The 23,349-nt window shown below is 44.2% G+C and overlaps 1 pseudogene; it reads right to left on the reverse strand.

Moving 5' to 3' along the window:
* Positions 1-22,580: 22,580 nt before the first annotated feature.
* Positions 22,581-22,699, reverse strand: LOC126177605 (5S ribosomal RNA; annotated as a pseudogene).
* Between the last annotated feature and the right edge of the window lie 650 nt (positions 22,700-23,349).

The following is a 23,349-nucleotide window of genomic DNA, read 5'->3' on the forward strand; positions in this document are numbered from 1 at the left end:
CTACACAAAACGTGTTATAACACTGTTGCAGAAACAATGAGAAAAATGGTTCAAATGGATCTGAGCACTATGGGACTCAACTTCTGAGGTCATAAGTCCCCTAGAACTTAGAACTTGTTAAACCTAACTAACCTCAGGACATCACACACATCCATGCCCGAGGCAGGTTTCGAACCGGCGACCGTAGCGGTCTCGCGGTTCCAGACTGCAGCGCCTAGAACCGCACGGCCACTTCGGCCGGCGAAACAACGAAACAAACATGCAAAATTTAAACAGACGCAAAATCCCCAAGATTGGCGATCCTTTGCAGAAGCTGGAAATTTAGCGCCGAGTTCAATGCGAGACGCCAAAGAGATTCTGGTCGTATGTGAAGTATGATAGCGGCAAGAAACAATCAATGCCTCCTCTGCGCGATAACAATGGAGATACTATCGGAGACAGCGCTGCCAAAGCAGAGTTACTAAACACAGCCTTCCGAAATGCCTTCACAAAAGAAGACGAAGTAAGTATTCCAGAATCCGAACTGAGAACAGCTGCCAACGTGAGTAACGTAGAAGTAAATATCTTCGGAGTAGTGAAGCAACTTAAATCACTTAATAAAATCAAGTCTTCTGGTCCAGACTGTATATCAATTAGGTTCCTTTCCGAGTATGCTGATGCATTAAGTCCATACTTAACAATCATATACGACCGTTCGCTCGACGAAAGATCCGTACCCAAAGACTGGAAAGTTGCACAGGTTACACCAATGTTCAAGAAAGGTAGTAGGAGTAATCCACTAAATTACAGGCCCATATCGTTAGCGTCGATATGCAGCAAGATTTTAGAACATATATTGCGTTCGAACAGTATGAATTACCTCGAGGTAAATGGTCTATTGACACACAGTCAACATGGGTTTAGAAAACATCGTTCCTGTGAAACACAACTAGCTCTTTATTCACATGAAGTGCTGAGTGCTATTGACAAGGAATTGTAGATCGATTCCGTATTCCTGGATTTCCGGAAGGCTTTTGACACTTTACCACACAAGCGGCTCGTAGTGAAATTGCATGCTTATGGAATATCGTCTCAGTTATGTGACTGGATTTGTGATTTCCTGTCAGATAGGTCACAGTTCGTTGTAATTGACGGAAAGTCATCGAGTAAAACAAAAGTCATTTCTGGCTTTCCCCAAGGTAGTGTTATAGGTCCTTTGCTGTTCCTTATGTATATAAACGATTTGGGAGACAACTGAGCAGCCGTCTTTGGTTGTTTGCAGATGACGCTGTCGTTTATCGACTAGTAAAGTCATCAGAAGATAAAAACAAACTGCAAAACGTTTTAGAAAAAATATCTGAATGGTGCGAAAAGTGTCAGTTGACCCTAAATAACGAAAAGTGTGAGGTCATCCACATGAGTGCTAAAAGGAATTCGTTAAACTTCGGTTACACGATAAATCAGTCTAATCTAAAAGCCGTGAATTCAACTAAATACCTAGGTATTACAATTATGAACAAGTTAAATTGGAAAGAACACATAGAAAATGTTGTGGGGAAGGCTAACCAAAGGCTGCGTTTTATTGGCAGGACACTTAGAAAATGTAACAGACCTACTAAGGAAACTGCCTACACTACGCTTGTCCGTCCTCTTTTAGAATACTGCTGCACGATGTGGAATCCTTACCAGATAGGACTGGCGGAGTACATCGAAAAAGTTCAAAGAAAGGCAGCACGTTTTGTATGGGAGAGAGTGTCACAGAAATAATACGGGATTTGTGCTGGACACCATTAAAAGAAAGGCGTTTTTTGTTGCGACGGAATCTTCTCACGAAATTCCAATCACCAACTTTCTCCTCCGAGTGCGAAAATATTTTGTTGACACCGACCTACATAGGGAGAAACGATCACGACGATAAAATAAGGGAAATCAGAGGTCGTACGGAAAAATGTAGGTGTTCATTCCTTCTGCGCGCTATTTGGAGTTTGGAATAATAGAGAATTGTGAAGGTGGTTCGATGAACCCTCTGCCAGGCACTTAAATGTGATTTTTAGAGTATCCATGTAGATGTAGGACTTTTACTGATGCTACACACTGTAAGTCGTCAAAAGTGGTTTGTTGACAGACAGTTGGCCACATGTACTCTAGCACCACTCAGTGGCTTCTTCCAATGTGTCACTTTTGACCATCAAAATGTCTGTTACGCATTGTTTTATAACCAGCAGCTTTTCGTACAACATTGTAAAGTGGTTTCCATAAATTGTTTGCTGGTGAAACTGTTTTTATACGATCTTCGATGAAAATGTAGTTGCGATCAAACAATTGCAGCCTGTATTTTGTATCCAGTGCAGCCTAGTGCCTTAGACCACTTGTTTTCCAATTTGTTCGTAGGTAGCTATTTGCACTTGTCTCACAATTGAGAATGTTGACGAGGTACAAGGTATGTAATGAACAATTTTATATCATTGACGTAACACTGCTGAGCTAGAAAGCCATGTCCTATTCATTATACCATGCCTCTAGTCAATGGTGAAATTTAACATATTTTCCTTTCTTTTGATAAGTTTCGTGTTGCATTTTATAACCTTTGAAAATGACAGAATGTCGATACGAGTAAGATATCTGAAAGTAATTAAAGCAACATATGCCACTTGCTGTTGTTGAAGTCTTCACTCAGAAGTTGGGTGGGCACAGCGGGCCTACGTTATTCAGTCTGAGTCTCTTCATATCTGAATAATTACTGCAATCTACATCCATTTTAACCTTCCTAAAGTATTCAATCCTTAGTCTTCCTGATTTTACTCCTCCTTCCTCCATTTCCAAATTACATGTACGTTGATGTAGCAGAATATATCCTATCAACCTCTCCTTTTTAGCGTGGAGTTGTGCAATACGGCTCTTTACTCTCCTATTCGGTTCAATATGTCCTCATTATCTTTCCGATCTACCCATCTAACCTTCAGCATATCTTCCTTGTTATGAATATGAACTTGCAAGTAAATGCGAAAAAAAAACTAAAATTAAAAACTTCTAGTTTTACAAGTTACACGCTACCATATACAATGCCTGACAAAAAAAGTATAACATGCAGAAGATACCGTTCGATGTCAACGTAAGTTCTGACACACACGCACCACTGAAGATTATACTGTATGAATGATTAGAATCGCAGTTCTCTCTGATGGGTAGGATGGACGCTAAAGTGCATTAGCTTTTGCTTGTGTTTAGTGTGGCACTGCATATAAAAGTCGTGAATAGTGTTACATGTTGAGTGAAAGACACGGAGGTGCGGCGTACTCGTGTGACACACGTTTCAGCAACTGACACAGTTTGACAGCGGCCTCATTGTGGACCTCCATTTGGCCAGCTGTTTGAATCGCGTAATATTCAGAATTCTGGGATATTCGGAATTGACAGTTTTAACTACACTTCATCCACCTGTCCTAACACCTTTTGGGGGGGGGGTGACCGGATTGCAGTAATCGTCTTCGACCCTAGAGTAATTAAATTTGGACAAAGTAAAGGAGGCGTGGCTGAATTGTACTTAGATTTTTGGTGTTGTTGAAGTTTTGGGCATTGTCTCTCAGGCTGCTGCTGCTTCGTGTGCAAGTTTATAAAAATAGGTTCTGGTAAGAGATCTGACATTTGCCTTTAAAAAAAAGTCCTGACCTTGATGTCATTTTCTACTGCATGGTTTACTTCCAAATTCAAATTACGCTTTCACTACTGGCTACAATATTCACATGTATTAGTGGTGACAGCAGTTTTTAGAGGGGCTCTGAAGACACGTCCACTTGCTACCATCCTTGACATCCCAGGGCGTCGTCTACATCGAGATGTCAAAGACCTCTTAAAACTTTCAGGTTCAGGCTGGCGTTCTTATTCTGGATTCTATTTGCAAGTTTTTGACATACGTTAATGCTATTACAAAAACAAGAAAAATGTGAAACTGTAACTATTGCTAATTATTTACGACAATGTGATGTTTATATTGTGTTGATAATGGTTTACTTAATTTGACGTCGGCGTGTTTTGCACTGTGATTGTCAAACAGGTGTTTTGCAGTATTGTGTTTTCTACGAATGGGTTACATCTATTTTAAGTTCCACATCAAGATTAACAAATAATAAAAGTTGTTTTGGTGTGAACAGTTTTGTGAATCAATGATACTTTTTAACTCAAAATTACGACGCAACTTTCATATTTAAAATGTAGCTACGAGGGCTGTTCGGAAAGTGAGGTCCGATCGGTCGCGAAATGGAAACCACTGTACAAATCGAAAATGTTTTATTTGCAAGAGTTTGCTATAGCTTCCAGGTACTTACCTACATAGTCGCCGTTCCGACTTAAAGACATCTGTCGTAGAGCTGTACCGACTTTCCAGTGCCATTGTCATAGAAGGCGGCCGCCTGTGCTTTCTGCCAATTCTCTACACTGGTCTATAGTTCGATGTCTGCGCCAGAAGGTTGTCTTCATAGCCAGCGGTTCATGTGCACAGAGCATGAACCTTAGGGCAGCCAATTACGGTCTGTATTGTGGTTGATCGAACACTTCCCATCGAAAACGCTGCAGGAGCATCTGCATTGCCCCTGCAGAGTGCGGCCGAGAATTGTCGTGTAGAACGAAACGCATGACAGTTGTGTTCTGTGGATTGCATAGCTTCAGGCGAAATCTTTCGCAAGGCCCTCATATTTTGCGGGAGACGCTAATTTCCAGCCATCTTTACGTCCTCACTGTGAGCTCAGAACTGAAAAGAGCGACATGATGCGATCGACGGACATACTAGACACAGTGCCCAACCATCTGTGCAAAGCTTCATCAGATTTTCACTGTATTTTCCATTCCACGCCGAATCGGACCCTACTTTCCGAATAGCCCTCGTATTTTCTATTTTGGATAGAACTGACAAAAACTAGGAATCATTTCAGTGAGTCTGTCTCCTAAGTTTATGGATGAGACAAAGTCCCAAAACATGATTTAAAATTTAACAATATTGCACAATTTGTAATTTTCGTCTTTTGATTTGTTATTAAAAGTATCATGGCTATTTCTCATTATGTCACTGTTCAGATGTTTGTTTACATGTAACATGCATTTTGTCTGTTCCAAAAATTCATATTTTCTTGGTAAATGTGTGGTTGCTAATATGGTTGTAGGTCTACACTGAAGATAATTTTCGGTAAGCTGCAAAATCCACAATATATTGTTTTGTCTATAGAACTTACATGGTTTCTACAAACGATATCTGCCGAAACATTGTGTGGAGAATTTGAAAAGACCGTAAAGATGAACCAGAAAGTTTTACTGAATCTACCAATAACATCTCCATAATGTTACACAGAGGTCCGATGTTGAGTGTGTGAGGGCGGGCCTTCTCACTGCCGAGGTCCCACGTCTGAACGCGTAAGAAGATCGCCGTATTGTGCACCAAGGATACCGTAACTCCTACACATCTGAGCCTGCCATCCGAGAACAAGTGACGGTTTGGAGACTAGCAGCAGTCGGACCAGGAATTTACCTTCCCATACGTAGGCTGCTGCTAACACCACAACACAGACGGCTGAGTTTGGAGTGGTGCCACGAACAGCAGGCATGGACTACTCATTAGTGCATCACGTTGTGTTCAACTATGAATCGTGGTTCTCCACTACTTTGGATGACGAAAACAGCGATGACATGGGGAGAAAATTTTGGAAATTTGTTGTTAGTTCCTATGGGATCAAACTGCTGAGGTCATTGGTCCCTAGGCTTACACACTATTTAATCTAACTGAAACTAACTTACGCTAAGGACAACACACACAACCAGGCCCGAGGGAGGACTCGAACCTCTGATTGGGGAGGAGGGGGGGAGTAGTCTCACGAACCGTGGCAAGGCGTCCAAGACCGTGCGGCTACCCCACGCGACGACATGGGGAGAAATTCCATTCTAAGAAGGTTTGGAGAGGCACAGCTGTATTACTCCTGGCACCATGATGCGGGAGTAATCGGGTATGTCTTCAGATCACGACTGGTAGTACATGATGAAACTCTGACGGCACAACAGTACGTGACAGACATCCTGCGTCCCCGTATGTTGCCTCCCATGTGACAGTACCGTGGTGCAATTTATCAACGAGACAGTACTCGTCCACACATGACGCGTGTGTCTATAAGCTGTCTAAGTGATGTTGAGGTATTCCGGTGGTGAACAAAATCCTCAGATCTGCCCCCAATAGAACGTGTGTATGACCTTCTCGAACATCAATTCTGTCTCTGTGCCTCTAGCAGAGGTTAAACATATCGATTCAGTTGTAAAGTTTCTTTTATTTTCCAATGCTTAAGCCACGACCGGTTTCGGGCTCCTAGGTGCCCATCATCAGGTTTGATAACTTCGTACTGTGACCCCAAGTGACCGCGATGGACGAGTATGGGACGCAGTGTACCACCAGAGAACGCAGGCCAGCGCCGTGCTATGAACTCGCTGGAGGTTCACAGCGTCCCATACTTGTCAGTCGCGGCCCTCAGCGTCACAGCACAAAGTTATCACACTTGACGATGGGCAACTAAGAGCCTAGAACCATTGGTGGCTTAATCACGGGAAAAGAAATAGTACCTTACAACAGAAGCGGTATTTTTAACCTCTGCTACAATAGTTGCGGATGTTTCTCCATCAGCATTGTTTGTAGTTTGCAGTGCCAGTATCTAGGATAGGAAGGAGCAGCTACAACAAACACCCTTTCGAACCGAGTCATTCCATTTATTCGGGTTGGACAGGGTGCAGTGTCACACCGACAAGGCGCCTTGCCACGGTCCTAGCGGCTCCCCCCGTCGGAGGTTCGAGTCCTCCCTCGGGCATGGGTGTGTGTGCTGTCCTTCGAGCCGTAGTTGTGTCCGACTCTTCGAAAAGCGCGTCAGGCGGAGTGCTTTCGTTTTTTTTTTTCCTTTATTGATTTTCCATCCCCCCCGAAGGGGGCGGGCTCGCAGCAGCTTAGTACACTGCTCTACAGCCTACAGCCTTTTATTTTAAAAAACGGAAGAAGAAAAGAAACAAGAAAAACAGGCGATAAAACGGCGACGTCAAGTGTAAAATGGCGGAAAAATGCGGAAAGTTAAAACAAAAAGCAAAAGGGGTTGGCAACGTTAATAAAAGACACAGGAATCAGACAAAAAAAATGGCTCTGAGCACTATGGGACTTAACATCTGAGGTCATCAGTTCCCTAGAACCTACCTAACCTAAGGATATCACACACATCCATGCCCGAGGCAGGATTCGAACCTGCGACCGTAGCGGTCCCGCGGTTCCGGACTGAGCGCCTAGAACCGCTAGACCACCGCGGCCGGCGAATCAGACAAGTAACATAGTACACACACAATTAAAAAACACGGCGAAATGTGGTTTCTGTTCGCAAGAGATAAAAGGCACACCCAGCAACAGTATGATGGCAGTTCGCAACACTTCCCAAAAAACACAACACGGAACACTCACTGTAAAACACTCACTGTAGAACACTCACCGTAGAACACTGCACGAAAGTGGCGGCACAAAGATGACACTCCCAAGCCAAAGGCAGATGGGGGGGGGGGGGGGGAATCTGGAGGAGGGGGAAGAACAAGGATGGAGGAAGGAAAAGAACGAAAAAGGGGGGGGAACCAAGGAGGGAGAGGACTAATAAAGGGGGAAAAGGGCAGACGCGAGAGGGAATGAGAGGAGGCAGAGGAGGGAAATGTAAAAGGACTCGGGGGAGAGAAGGGGGCAAAGAGAGGGGAGGTGGGGAAGAAACAGGATGGAAGGGGGGAGTGCTTTCGCTTCGCGTCTAGTGTTTCCGGTGGCGCTTTCAGTTTGGCGCGCCATTTGGATCGCTACCGCCCTCTGGCGGGAGGTGGAGCAAGTGTAGGGTCGCGTGACGATCTAGGCAGTACGTACTGGGCGGTGACCGAGAGAGGTGGTGGCGCGAGCGGGGCCCTGCTGCTGGGGGTCGCCAGCTGCTCGCCACGTGCTTTGGCCGACCTCTTGGCTGTCAGGGGCAGCGGTTGGCTCTGACGAGCATAAGGATGTGCAACGTGTTCCCAGCGCTGTGTTGGAGTGTGCGAAATTGAGTACTGTTTTTATGTAGCACGTTCATGTTCTAGTGAAGTGTATGAGTTTCCTTACCAGTGGTTTTGTTGGGGTCTTCCCAGCACAGTTTTCGTTTGCTGTCCGCAGGAATGTGGTAATTGCTTTTTGCTCGGGCCGTTTCATTCACACCTCGATTGGGTGATTTAGGGTCCGTGTCGCCGGTCTTTGTGGTTCGGAGTCTGTGCAGGCGCCGCCCTCGCTACATCTTCTGGTTTTGGGTAACTCGGGGTGGTGGTGGCTTGTAATGGAAGTTTTGGGGCTGATCTGCTGTGGCCCTGTAGACCACCCATATTCCGACTATTGTGATTTGGGCTCCTTTACACCACCTGTCACTCCCTCACCGAGCTAAGGATTTTTTTTTTTTTTTTTTTTTTTTTTTTTTAGGAGGATAAGAGTGGAGGAACTTCAGGTTAAGGAAATCAGGCACAAGTACATAACAGCGATCTCAGAAAGGTACCAGTTAGTTGAATGTAGTCAATTACAGTCATTGGAAAAGGAATGGACGAGGTACAGGGACACAGTACTAGAAGTGACTAAAGAATGGCTTGGAACAGTAGTGTGTAAAAGTAGGATGCCGCAAACAGCTTGGTGGAATGATACCTTCAAGGCAGCCCGTAAAAGGAAAAAGAAGGCGTATCAAAAATGGCTACATACCAGAACCCAGGTAGACAGAGAAAGTTATGTTGAAGAAAGAAACAAAGCCAAACAGATAATTGCAGCATCCAAGAAGAAATCGTGGGAAGACTTTGGAAACAGGTTGGAGACTATGGGTCAAGCTGCTGGAAAACCATTCTGGAGTGTAATTAGCAGTCTTCGAAAGGGAGGTAAGAAGGAAATGACAAGTATTTTGGACAGGTCAGGAAAACTGCTGGTGAATCCTGTGGATGCCTTGGGCAGATGGAGGGAATATTTTGAAGAGTTGCTCAATGTAGGTGAAAATGCGATCAGTAATGTTTCAGATTTCGAGGTAGAATGGGATAGGAATGATGATGGAAATAGGATCACATTTGAGGAAGTGGAAAAAATGGTCAATAGATTGCAGTGCAATAAAGCGGCTGGGGTGGATGAAATTAAGTTGGAACTCATCAAACACAGTGGAATGTCAGGTCTTAAATGGCTACACAGGATAATTGAAATCGCTTGGGAGTCGGGACAGGTTCCATCAGACTGGACAAAAGCAGTAATCACACCAATCTTTAAACATGGAAACAGAAAAGATTGTAACAACTACAGAGGTATCTCTTTAATCAGCGTTGTGGGTAAAATCTTCTCAGGTATTGTTGAAAGGAAAGTGCGAGTATTAGTTGAGGACCAATTGGATGAAAATCAGTGTGGGTTTAGTCCTCTTAGAGGTTGTCAGGACCAGATCTTTAGCTTACGGCAAATAATGGAGAAGTGTTGTGAGTGGAACAGGGAACTGTATATATGCTTTATAGATCTAGAAAAGGCATATGACCGGGTTCCTAGGAGGAAGTTATTGTCTGTTCTACAAGATTATGGAATAGGAGGCAAACTTTTGCAAGCAATTAAAGGTCTTTACATGGATAGTCAGGCAGCAGTTAGAGTTGATGGTAAATTGAGTTCATGGTTCAGAGTAGTGTCAGGGGTAAGACAAGGCTGCAACCTGTCTCCACTGTTGTTCATATTATTTATGGATCATATGTTGAAAACAATAGACTGTCTGGGTGAAATTAAGATATGTGAACACAAAATAAGCAGTCTTGCATATGCGGATGACTTAGTTGTGATGGCAGATTCGATTGAAAGTTTGCAAAGTAATATTTCAGAGGTAGATCAGAAATGTAAGGACTATGGTATGAAGATTAGCATCTCCAAAACGAAAGTTATGTCAGTGGGTAAGAAATATAAACGGGTTGAGTGCCAAATAGGAGGAACAGAGTTAGAACAGGTGGACGGTTTCAAGTACTTAGGATGCATATTCTCACACGATGGCAACATAGTGAAAGAACTGGAAGCGAGGTGTAGCAAAGCTAATGCAGTGAGCGCTCAGCTACGATCTACTCTCTTCTGCAAGAAGGAAGTCAGTACCAAGACTAAGTTATCTGCGCACCGTTCAATGTTTCGACCAACTTTGTTGTATGGGAGCGAAAGCTGGGTGGATTTAGGTTACCTTATCAACAAGGTTGAGGTTACGGATATGAAAGTAGCTAGGATGATTGCGGCTACTAGTAGATGGGAACAATGGCAGGAGGGTGTCCACAATGAGGAAATCAAAGAAAAACTGGGAATGAACTCTATAGATGTAGCAGTCAGGGCGAACAGGCTTAGATGGTGGGGTCATGTTACACGCATGGGAGAAGCAAGGTTACCCAAGAGACTCATGGATTCAGCAGTAGAGGGTAGGAGGAGTCGGGGCAGACCGAGGAGAAGGTACCTGGATTCGGTTAAGAATGATTTTGAAGTAATAGGTTTAACATCAGAAGAGGCACCAATGTTAGCACTGAATAGGGGATCATGGAGGAACTGTATAAGGGGGGCTATGCTCCAGACTGAACGCTGAAAGGCATAATCTGTCTTAAATGATGATGATGATGATGATGATGATGATTTTTTTGGGAACTGCCTTTAATTTGAAGGTTTGTGTGCTGGCTTATTCACATTTATCTTGTAACAAATGACAGGTGTAATATAAGTTATTTAACTGGCGAGAGACAACTATTTTAGCTTTAGTACAAACCAGCTACATAAAGGGGTTTTTTTGAAGGAATTGTTGTCTTGTAGATATAACAAGTTTAAAATCTTACTATTGGGAAGTTAACGTCATACCTTGCAATATCCTTTACATAGAGAAAATTTGCCAGCTATTTAAGAGTTTTTTTTTTTTAATACACATGTCAAGTTAAAATCTTACTATTGGGAATTTGTTAACGTCATGCCTGGCAATCTCCTTTTCATAAAGAAAATTTGTCAGCTATTCGAAATTGTTTTGAAATTGTTTTTTTTTAAGCCAGACTTAAAAATTTATTATTTAGAAAAACTTTAAAATAAAAGAGATAACCTGAGCAGTGTGTGTTATTTCACCAACACCTCCTTGCCCCTAGTTCCACGATAACGTTTTGGAATAACATGTGTAGTTGAGTTGTTGTTTGTGAACTGCCCTAATTGACAGTTCATCCTTAGCGTAAGTTACAGTTAAATTAAGCAGTGTGTAAGCCTAGGGACCGATGACCTCAGAAGTTTGGTTCCATAGGAATTTACAACAATTTTAAATTTTTTACGCTGATAAATGCGCTCGCACTGAAAGGTTCTTTGAAAACCTGATTCGATTTTTCAGTCACTGGAATATTACCACATAACTTCTAAAGTTGTGAAGTTTTCATTCCGTCTCCTCCAACCTTCTCGCTGCTTTACTGTTTCAGTCGGGCAGTGTATTTATTTATAGGCTGACTCTCACAGAGAAGATAACAGCGATCAACCACTTTTTATAATGCAATTTATTCAGAGAGCGCCGTTACCACTTTCGAACTGGGAAGTTCATCATCAGACTTTTTGTTTACGTTAAGATACATTTTACATTAGCTTTCATTTTTGTTCTCCCAAATGATGAAATTTTAAACTATCGTAATGATGGACTCTGAAGAAATGAATTAGAATATATGCTGTGGCCGGGACTTGCTTACTAACGAGGAGTGCAACCATTACACCAACACAGCACTATAGCTAACACTGCTGCACAGACCAGCCAAGCCCAGCACACACTTCAGTTCACAACTTCAGTCTATCTTCCTCTTCTGTCTCTCAGTGCTGTTGTGGTGTAATGGCTAGCATTGTTCCCTAGAATGCCGGCACGGTAGCTCAGCGTGTTCGGTCAGAGCGCCGGTTGGCCTCTCTAATAAAAAACTGAGCGGAAGGATCAACAAAACGAACTTTAACGGATGTAATGTGACGTCCGCAACGACCAAACCCAACGATTAAAAAAAAAAGTAAGACATGGAACCCATGTTGAAATCCCAGCTGTGACAAAAATTTTAACTCATTTCTTCAACACACATCATTATCGTAGATAAAGATGAGACTCAAATGTCTCGAGGAAAGTTTAATTATAAGATCTATAGATCACCTACACCTGGGGTACAGGACTTCCCCATTACGTCCAGCACTGGGGTGCTATTCCAATGAAGGAGAGCCTAGACAACAATGACCATCTAAGAAGGGGAGAATAAGCTGAAAATATGAAGTTTGTTGTTGGGAGGGAGGAGGGGGAGGGGGGAGGGGGGCGCATTGGACTTGGGTGATCCGTGGAAGAGCTTTAGGGAGGGTGGTGCCGTCGTGCAGTGGATAGCATTTCTGCTTAATAAGCAGCGAGGCCTCGGTTCAAGTCACGGCCATGGCACAAACTTAAATTAACTTCTTCAGCTGCCATCAACATCGTAGATAAACGTAAAATATCTCGAGGGAATTTTAACTATAAGAAGTTTTAAAGGATGTAAACAAATCGTTGTGAGCCGCAATTACAGTTAAATAGACATTGCCTGACATCTTGTTTTGGTTGTAGGACAGCACGACCCCAAGGGAATTTTGTCATTTGGGAGAACAAAAAGTGAAAGCTAATGTAAAATGTCAGTTTCCGAGACTGGGGCTGCTACTTGTCAATCAAGTAGCTCCTAAGTTTGCCTCCATATCCGCATCCAGTGACGCCTGTGGGCTGAGGAGGACACGGCGGCCGGTCGGTACAGTTGGGCCTCCGTGGCCTGTTCGGGAGGAGTTTTAGTTTTTAATGTAAAATGTGTCTTAAGGCGAACAAACCGTCTGATGATGAACCTGTTGGTTCGAAACCGGTAACGGCGCTATTTGAACAAATAAATAGCATTATAAAAAGTGGCTCGTTGCTGTTATCTCCTGAGTAAGAGCCAACTTATATTTTGTACACACCCACTGATTCAGAATGTCTGTTTTCGACGAAATATGCGATTTTTTAAACTTACTCAGACATGAGGTAGACTTGCTGTGAACGACCCCACAACGATTTGAATGTATAAATTGCGACCCAGGAAGTCACTTGTGACCATTTGTTGACCATTGAGTTTATTTAGTAAATCCCAAACCACCAGATATCCGTTCACATAATGAAAATCGTCTATTGCAGTCCTTTCTAAGCCTTTCGCTGGCTTCTACATCTACATCCATACTCAGCAAGCCACCTGACGGTGTGTGGTGGAGGGTACTTTGAGTACCTCGATCGGTTCTCCCTTCTGTGTGGCTGTGTCGCTGGCCCCACGCGAGCCCCGGCTGTCAGCTGTCAGCTGTCCTGTTGTGTTTTCTGCTGCGTCGTGGTGGCCACCTCTATCCCACAGCTCCATGTGGCTGCCGCACTCAACTGCCACCGTTGCTGTGTCCGTTCTATTCCTTACCCACATTAACAGAACTTTACAATGAAGAATGCGGTGACATTTTGTAGGATCTCCCAGCTATGGCGAGTGCCACTTCTACTCGTCGGCCACAAAGGTATCCGCATCACAAAAATTTGAAATAAAAGCAAGTCTTGGTTTGAGACCTGTGCTGAGGGCGCTTTTGCTATCGGAAAACACGGGTACATGATTGCTTTGTACGGGCCTATTCGAATGAATTTTTTCGGTGGGCAGCTGGTATGAGGTTTTGAGGTTCTGGCTGAACCATCGACGTCACTCCGTGGATTTCAGAAGGACCTGCATACCACGCTGGTAACCAGCTCCCTCTGCGTAGTACCACGTGAATCTATTAACAGGTGTTGTGCAATGCATAACTTAGTGAATTGAATTTATTAAACATATGTGGCCCTAGCACACGTGAAAAGTGGGTGCTGCAACTCAAAACGTGATAATAATAGGTAGTTCATTAAGCTATTGAATGAGACAATGGTCACCATACCAAGCTCTTTATTACGAGTTCATTTGGAGTGGGACATGGACCTAGCTAGATCCACACTTTCATGTGAACCTAGGATTTTCGGAACTAATTTTAGAATCTGGATGGCAGTCATGGGAAAAAGTATAACTTGAAACATTGCACACATGTTTTCAATATAACATTTGAACATGGCTTTCGCACACCGCACACCAATGTTTTCTATATTCTATGAAGTTTTCTGGGGCATATAAGCCAAATGACATACAAATTATGTACAAATCAACGGAATAAGTGAAGTGTATGGTAGTGGATGGTTCAAATGGTTCAAATGGCTCTGAGCACTATGGGATCAACATCTTAGGTCATAAGTCCCCTAGAACTTAGAACTACTTAAACCTAACTAACCTAAGGACATCACACACACCCATGCCCGAGGCAGGATTCGAACCTGCGACCGTAGCAGTCCCGCGGTTCCGGACTGCAGCGCCAGAACCGCACGGCCACAGCGGCCGGCTATGGTAGTGGAACAGACACACCACAAACACAAGTTGCCCAATATGATCGTGCTGTATATCCACCCCATGGTCTGTAGTATTTTTCTCCAAGTTCCAGAAGCACCTTGGTGCAAGCCAGTACTATACAGGGTGTCCCATTTATCTTGACCACCCTAAATAACTCTTTAGACCAGATGAAAATTACAAAATGTTTCGACCAAATGTTCTTTAGCCGTCAGGGGTACATCAATCAGCATGATTGCCTTCGCTGTAGCTTTGTTTCTTACAAAGATATGAACACCTGTACGACTTTTTTAAATGGCACCTGTAACGAAGCAGGGTTTCCCACTGCTATCCTGTTTTGGTTTTACACTCCTTCAGTAACTTAGTTAAGCAATGAACTTTTTTTTTCATTTTCACTACTCAGATTCTGAATACAGATTCTGTGGCCTTCAACCTCATAGCACAGAATTCAGAAATAGTTTAAATTCCCCTAGTAAAATCTATTATTTCAGTTCATTCTAATATCTATTCTGAAAGTAATGAGCTAATTAGTTTTATTGGAAATGCATCCTACTAAAAGTTATGAACAATGACATATATTGTACAATACATATTAAGTAAAATTCGAGTGAGCTAGTAGATCGAATTCAGCTATAAGACTGCATCAAAAAGAAAGCCAAAATTTTACTGCTTCCAGCAAAGTGTTTAAATTAACCTAAAGTCTATTAGTTAAATAGATATTAAGACTTTAAATCTGTAGCCTGTTTGAGTTTCAGTGCCAATTGTGTCCAAACTACTTAATAATTCCGAGATCTGTTTTGATACTTTTGCTACCTATATTTTTCTACGTGAAATGACTCCAGTCGCAACTTTGTAAGTGCATCAATTAAGAATTAAGTAAACTTGAATAAGTAAAAATTATTGTTCAAGAGGCCTGCCATGGTTATAAGTCGGGAATTCCCTCTGCGGATGCATAAGTTACTTCAGCGTATTTAAATTGATACAGCTCACTCATGTTGTTCAAGTAATAAAACACAATAGTTAACTTCAAAACCAATTAGAAAGGATCATTTTAACCCTGGGAAATTATAAACTGTAATACACTCCTGGAAATTGAAATAAGAACACCGTGAATTCATTGTCCCAGGAAGGGGAAACTTTATTGACACATTCCTGGGGTCAGATACATCACATGATCACACTGACAGAACCACAGGCACATAGACACAGGCAACAGAGCATGCACAATGTCGGCACTAGTACAGTGTATATCCACCTTTCGCAGCAATGCAGGCTGCTATTCTCCCTTGGAGACGATCGTAGAGATGCTGGATGTAGTCCTGTGGAACGGCTTGCCATGCCATTTCCACCTGGCGCCTCAGTTGGACCAGCGTTCGTGCTGGACGTGCAGACCGCGTGAGACGACGCTTCATCCAGTCCCAAACATGCTCAATGGGGGACAGATCCGGAGATCTTGCTGGCCAGGGTAGTTGACTTACACCTTCTAGAGCAAGTTGGGTGGCACGGGATACATGCGGACGTGCATTGTCCTGTTGGAACAGCAAGTTCCCTTGCCGGTCTAGGAATGGTAGAACGATGGGTTCGATGACGGTTTGGATGTACCGTGCACTATTCAGTGTCCCCTCGACGATCACCAGTGGTGTACGGCCAGTGTAGGAGATCGCTCCCCACACCTTGATGCCGGGTGTTGGCCCTGTGTGCGTTGGTCGTATGCAGTCCTGATTGTGGCGCTCACCTGCACGGCGCCAAACACGCATACGACCATCATTGGCACCAAAGCAGAAGCGACTCTCATCGCTGAAGACGACACGTCTCCATTCGTCCCTCCATTCACGCCTGTCGCGACACCACTGGAGGCGGGCTGCACGATGTTGGGGCGTGAGCGGAAGACGGCCTAACGGTGTGCGGGACCGTAGCCCAGCTTCATGGAGACGGTTGCGAATGGTCCTCGCCGATACCCCAGGAGCAACAGTGTCCCTAATTTGCTGGCAAGTGGCGGTGCGGTCCCCTACGGCACTGCGTAGGATCCTACGGTCTTGGCGTGCATCCGTGCGTCGCTGCGGTCCGGTCCCAGGTCGACGGGCACGTGCACCTTCCGCCGACCAATGGCGATAACATCGATGTACTGTGGAGACCTCACGCCCCACGTGTTGAGCAATTCGGCGGTACGTCCACCCGGCCTCCCGCATGCCCACTATACGCCCTCGCTCAAAGTCCGTCAACTGCACATACGGTTCACGTCCACGCTGTCGCGGCATGCTACCAGTGTTAAAGACTGCGATGGAGCTCCGTATGCCACGGCAAACTGGCTGACACTGACGGCGGCGGTGCACAAACGCTGCGCAGCTAGCGCCATTCGACGGCCAACACCGCGGTTCCTGGTGTGTCCGCTGTGCCGTGCGTGTGATCATTGCTTGTAGAGCCCTCTCGCAGTGTCCGGAGCAAGTATGGTGGGTCTGACACACCGGTGTCAATGTGTTCTTTTTTCTATTTCCAGGAGTGTATATTAAGAGAAATAGTCAAATATTCAAGCACTCGTCTATATAAGGTCCGAGCTGGCCCAGTTCTCAGTTAGTTCTCGTTCAGATTCTCACGGAGCAAAAGTGCGGCAAGTCGGTGTCGGAATGTGATGTGATAATACTTGAAACAGAAGCTTAACTTTTCCGGTCGGTACCAAAAAAAGTGTAACTGTATTCGGCTTTGAACATTTAACGCGTATTGTGAATATTGTTAAAGACTGGAAGATTTTGACCTACCTAATGTGACGATTGTTAAGTGTAAGAGGCCTGGTCACATGAATATTGTATGTGAGTGATAACAAATTAATCGCACTGTGTTTGTCATAAGTGTCAACAATGAATACGGTCTTGACTTTTGATTTTGGAAAACATAATCTAGGATCCTGGTTTCTTAATTGCAGTGTGATTTAGGTGAGACGGACGCAGCTACCGAGAAGGCAATATTGAGTAACCAAAGCAAAGCAAGGTAGGTCAGGAACACTGCGCACTATCTACTGGGTGAGGAAATGTTTCACTGCATGCGGTTGTGACGTGAACTTTGTAAGTGGCACTAATACAAGGATTCAGCCTGGCACCTTACACACCCTGCATTTTTTATTTGGTACTTCATTTCCTCTCCTAAAGACCTTTTCAAAAATGTATCACATTGCATTATTCACTGAAACACAACGTTATTCATCACATAACACAACATTGACGTTGACGCTCCCAGCGCTTAGTGCATGTGCTCGGGGTGATGGAACACATCCACGTGCTGACGTTGACAGAGGAAAAATGTAAACATAAGTAGAATGCACACCCGTCATTCCGTCAACCATCGTCAGTCGAAGAGTTATGTGAGTAGAATGAATACCAACGAAGAGATGGTAGAAATGCTACTTATGTATGGGGAATGTAAGATAGCAGAACAGTAATTGCAATACTGATTTCTTACATACCGGTCCATTTAATACAGTACTTTAGTCCTTTTAAACTCTGTTTTGTAGAGTATGCTCACGGTAAAGGCTATACTTCCTACAAACTGCATCAACATATCGCCTTATATTGTTGTAGTTGTTGTTGAAGGTAGCCGAAATGCTAAGCAGGCAGCGGAACTGTATAGAGAGCGATATGCTGACAAGAACCTACCTTCCCGACGGATGTTTTCTCGTCTTGTTGCGACGCTTCGGGAAACGGGAAGTTTCAACCCACGACAACTCGATCGTCCTAGCACTCACAGAGACCAAACCGCCGAAGTTACTGTTCTCGCTTCCGTTGCTATAAATCCACATGTGAGCACAAATCACAGCTTGAACACGAGATTGGCATTCCTAAAACCAGTGTACATCGTATTCTTAGACGTAACCGGTCCCATCCTTATGTACTCCGAAATCATGAAATGAATGGAAATGGTTTCCAGAATCATGTACAGTTGTGTCAGTGGGCACAGCAGCAAATCCTCGTCAACCCCATTTAGTTCTCCAGTGTTCTATTTATCGATGAATGTTCCTTCTCAAACAAAGGACAGGTAAAATACAAGTAACATGCATTACTGTTCCAGCGACAACCCACGATGGCTTAGACAAGTGGGACATCAGCTTCAATGGAGGGTTAACTTCTGAGGTGGGATGCTTGGTATTGCAATTATTGGCCCTTATTTCATCGATGGTAGTCTAAACGGTACAGCGTATGCCAACTTCCTCAGACGAATTCTTCCTCCTCTTCTGGATGAAGTGCCACTAAGAACCAGAATGCTTATGTGGAATCAACACGATGGGTGTCCAGCACATAATGCCTTGAGTGCACGTCGAGTTCTGAACCGAAGGTATCCGGCCACATGGACTGGTCGAGGAGGAACAGTTACTTGGCCTGCTAGGTCTCCTGATTTAAATCCTCTGGACGTTTTTCTTTGGAGATGCATTAAAGACGTTGTCTACAGCGATAATCCAACATCTCCAGAGGACATACAGGAACGTATCGTGTTTCCTTATAATTCTTTTCAGCAGGCAACACAGGAAGCAGTAAATAATTCTTTCATTCAAAGAGTGCACCAGTGTATCGGTGTCCAGGGTCACCCCTTTGAGCCCCTGTGAATGTTCTACTGCTGGCAAATGGTCAAAGTCAATTTTGTGTTATGTTTTTACTTGGTATTCATTTGTTTTCTGACAACTCCAGGAAGTGGGCGAGTTTGTGATCCCGGGCTCAAAGTCAACGATGTGTTATGTAATTAATAACGTTGTGTTTCAGTGAATGGTACACTGTGATACATTTTTGAATAGGTCTTTAGGGGAGGAAATGAATTACGAATAAAAAGTCCTACCACTGTTCATTGTTGTTGTTGGGGTCTTCAGTCCTGAGACTGGTTTGATGCAGCTCTCCATGCTACTCTATCCTGTGCAAGCTTCTTCATCTCCCAGTACCTACTGCAACCTACATCCTTCTCAATCTGCTTAGTGTATTGATCTCTTGGTCTCCCTCTACGATTTTTACCCTCCACGCTGCCCTCCAATGCTAAATTTGTGATCCCTCGATGCCTCAGAACATGTCCTACCAACCGATCCCTTCTTCTAGTCAAGTTGTGCCACAAACTTCTCTTCTCCCCAATCCTATTCAATACCTCCTCATTAGTTACGTGATCTACCCACCTTATCTTCAGCATTCTTCTGTAGCACCACATTTCGAAAGCTTCTATTCTCTTCTTGTCCAAACTAGTTATCGTCCATGTCTCACTTCCATACATGGCTACACTCCATACAAATACTTTCAGAAACGACTTCCTGACACCTAAATCTATATTCGATGTTAACAAATTTCTCTTCTTGAGAAACGCTTTCCTTGCCATTGCCAGTCTAAATTTTATATCCTCTCTACTTGGACCATCATCGGTTATTTTACTCCCTAAATAGCAAAACTCCTTTGCTACTTTAAGTGTCTCATTTCCTAATCTAATTCCCTCAGCATCACCCGACTTAATTTGACTACATTCCATTATCCTCGTTTTGCTTTTGTTGATGTTCATCTTATATCCTCCTTTCAAGACACCATCCATTCCGTTCAACTGCTCTTCCAAGTCCTTTGCTGTCTCTGACAGAATTACAATGTCATCGGCGAACCTCAAAGTTTTTACTTCTTCTCCATGAATTTTAATACCTACTCCGAATTTTTCTTTTGTTTCCTTTACTGCTTGCTCAATATACAGATTGAATAACATCGGGGAGAGGCTACAACCCTGTCTCACTCCTTTCCCAACCACTGCTTCCCTTTCATGCCCCTCGACTCTTATAACTGCCATCTGGTTTCTGTACAAATTGTAAATAGCCCTTCGCTCCCTGTATTTTACCCCTGCCACCTTCAGAATTTGAAAGAGAGTATTCCAGTCAACATTGTCAAAAGCTTTCTCTAAGTCTACAAATGCTAGAAACGTAGGTTTGCCTTTTCTTAATCTTTCTTCCAAGATAAGTCGTAAGTTCAGTATTGCCTCACGTGTTCCAACATTTCTACGGAATCCAAACTGATCACTGTTCATATCTTTGTAAAAAACGAAGCTGCAACGAAGACAGTCATGCTGATTGATGTCCCCCTGGCGACTAAAGAACATTTGGTCGAAACATTTTGTAATTTTCATCTGGACAAACAGTTATTTAGGGTGGTCAATATAAATTGGATACCCTGCATAAATGTCAGCTATGGACGACAGTACGCTCTATGCTACATATTACTTTAGCGGGACATATATATCGCATCAATCACGAAAGGATTAACAGGGGTTACAATGCAATTAAAGTACGAATGTCTTGGCGAAGATTACGTAATGCGTCTGAGGTGAAGCAATTAAAGTCAACATAATATTTGGGGAAAAACTAAGTCACAGAAATCACACAGTGATCGCCGAATATTAATCACACAAGAAAGACTCATGCATTCACCCAGTAACTCGATTGAGCATATGATGAGTTCAGGATTGCTAGTAAAATTGTAAGTGTGAAAGCCGCCATGTTAGCATGAAATGTTGGTGTGCCCCTTACAACACTGCTGTTGCTCACCATACGTGGTGTTAGTGGTGGCCGCGATGGCTGCTGTGGTGGCTGCAAAATTCTGAGAACACTCTCCCTCAGACCCCAGAATCAGAGTTCCTCTCTCAGCTTAGCGGCGCTGATGAGTCGCGGCAAGAAGTTGAGTTCTACAGAGACGCTCTCAGCAAGAATCAGAATTTCCACTCTACCTCTGTACGTGTGAGCTGTGTGCATGACAGTGATGCTTTCGCATGCTAAACAGTCAGATCCGTTCTAATAATGCAAAATTCTCTCTTCCACACTCAGTTTTAATATAATTAACCAGTCATGGGGGTTTTCAGTGTTGGAGTTTAGAAACAGGCAACCCCTAACTCCCACTATCTGTCCTATTTCGTATTTCAACGAATCAGCTCTTCTCCATGATCGCCCAAGAGAGTTCTGTTCTCCCACTCCTGAATTTATTTACATTATCCAATGGTAGCCGTTCTTGCTGCTTCGTAGCAGTGTCAACAACAACTCAGTTATCTTGGTGCCAGCCTGACGACTCCAGGTGTGGTGCTCTTGAATATAAAGGAGCCATAGGTGTGACATAATCAATAAGCTGAAGATGTGAGCTGAAGTTTCTGTTGGTGAGGGCATTGGACTAGGGTGGTCTGTGCAGCTATGTTGGCTGTATGTCTGTGGTGGTGTAATGGCTAGTAAGCTAAGAGACCAGGTTCAAGTTCTGCCCATGGCACAAGTTTTAATTCATTTCTTCAGCTTCCATCATTATCGTCTATAAAGGTGCGAGACTGGTCTCTCCTCTCACTCCATTCTACGTATCTTTGCAGCATCCCGTGTCTAGAGGTTCCCAGAATACGGGCTTCCTGCAGAGCATTACGACACTGTACCCCCCCCCCCCCCCCCCCCCGTCGCTGTGAGATTGCAACGTGCGTTCTTGACACTTGTGGACACTCTACGTTAAAAATAGTAAAACAGTACAACAGTACACAATAGCAACCCATCATTCAGGACGAAAAAACGTTTGGTGCCTTTCTGGTGCGACGTAGACCACACGAAAAATACTGGGTCCAGACTTTACCTATTTCTTCGCCTCCCCTCATAGTGGCAGTGCCTTGTCTTTTGAAGAGGACTCTGCCAGGAATTCCAAACTGCATCAGGAAAGAGGCGGGAGGTGAGAAAACTTGGATTTCATGGTCGAGCGGCTGCTCATAAGCCACACATCACGCCGGTAAATGCCAAATGCCGCCTCGCTTGGTGTAAGGAGCGTAAACACTGGACGACTGAACAGTGGAAAAACGTTGTGTGGAGTGACGAATCACGGTACACAATGTGGCGATCTGATGGCAGGTTGTGGGTGTGGCGAATGCCCGGTGAACATCATTTGCCAGGTGTATAGACACACACACACACACACACACACACACACACACTCCGTCGTTAGGCCACAAGTGGCCCATCGGGACCATCCGACCGCCGTGTCATCCTCAGGTTAGGATGCGGATAGGAGGGCCGTGGGGTCAGCACACCGCTCTCCCGGTTGTTATGATGGTTTTGACCGGAGCCGCTACTATTCGGTCGAGTAGCTCCTCAATTGGCATCACGAGGCTGAGTGCACCCCGGAAACTGGCAACAGCGCGTGGGGGGCCCGGATGGTCACCCATCCAAGTGCCGGCCACGCCCGACAGTGCTTAACTTCGGTGATCGGACGGGAACCGGTGTAGCAACTGTGGCAAGGCCTTTGCGTAACGTGTGTAGTGCCAACAGTAAAATTCCTGACTCAACGTCTGCCTGCGACAGTGGAAGTTGTCATTAAATCTAAGGGTGGGCCAACACCATATTGAATTCCAGCATTACCGATGGAGGGCGCCGCGAACTTGTAAGTCACTTTCAGCCAGGTGTCTGGATACTTTTGATTACATAGTGTACCTCGCTAACATGTTTTCGTGTACAAGGCGGGGAAAATAAAAGTGACACGGAAAATACTTAAAGGACTGACGCATATTTGAAGTTTGTTAACGTACAGAACAACAACTCAGCAGAGCAAATGCTGTAAACAGTGATTTCGAAGTTCCACTCGGTGGCTGTTATATATCTGCCCCAATCGGTGGCTGTTATATGTGCCCATGCGCACTTGTGTGTGTCATAACGTTTCAGCGAGTGAGAGAGGCAGACGTGTTTACTGATAAGTTGAACGCTGCACAAAAATGTGCTCACGATAAAAGGGAGAGAGTTCATTGTCAAAACGTGTGTAGAATTGTTTGCGCAATAGTTTAAGACTGGAAGGGTTTTCTCAAGTCCTTCAGCTAAACCCGAGTTCCCGGGTTCGATTCCCGGGCGGGTCAGAGATTTCCTCGGCCTCGTGATGACTGGGTGTTGTGTGATGTCCCTAGGTT

The sequence above is a fragment of the Schistocerca cancellata genome, chromosome 3, assembly GCF_023864275.1.
Source record: "Schistocerca cancellata isolate TAMUIC-IGC-003103 chromosome 3, iqSchCanc2.1, whole genome shotgun sequence".
Lineage (NCBI taxonomy): Eukaryota > Metazoa > Arthropoda > Insecta > Orthoptera > Acrididae > Schistocerca > Schistocerca cancellata.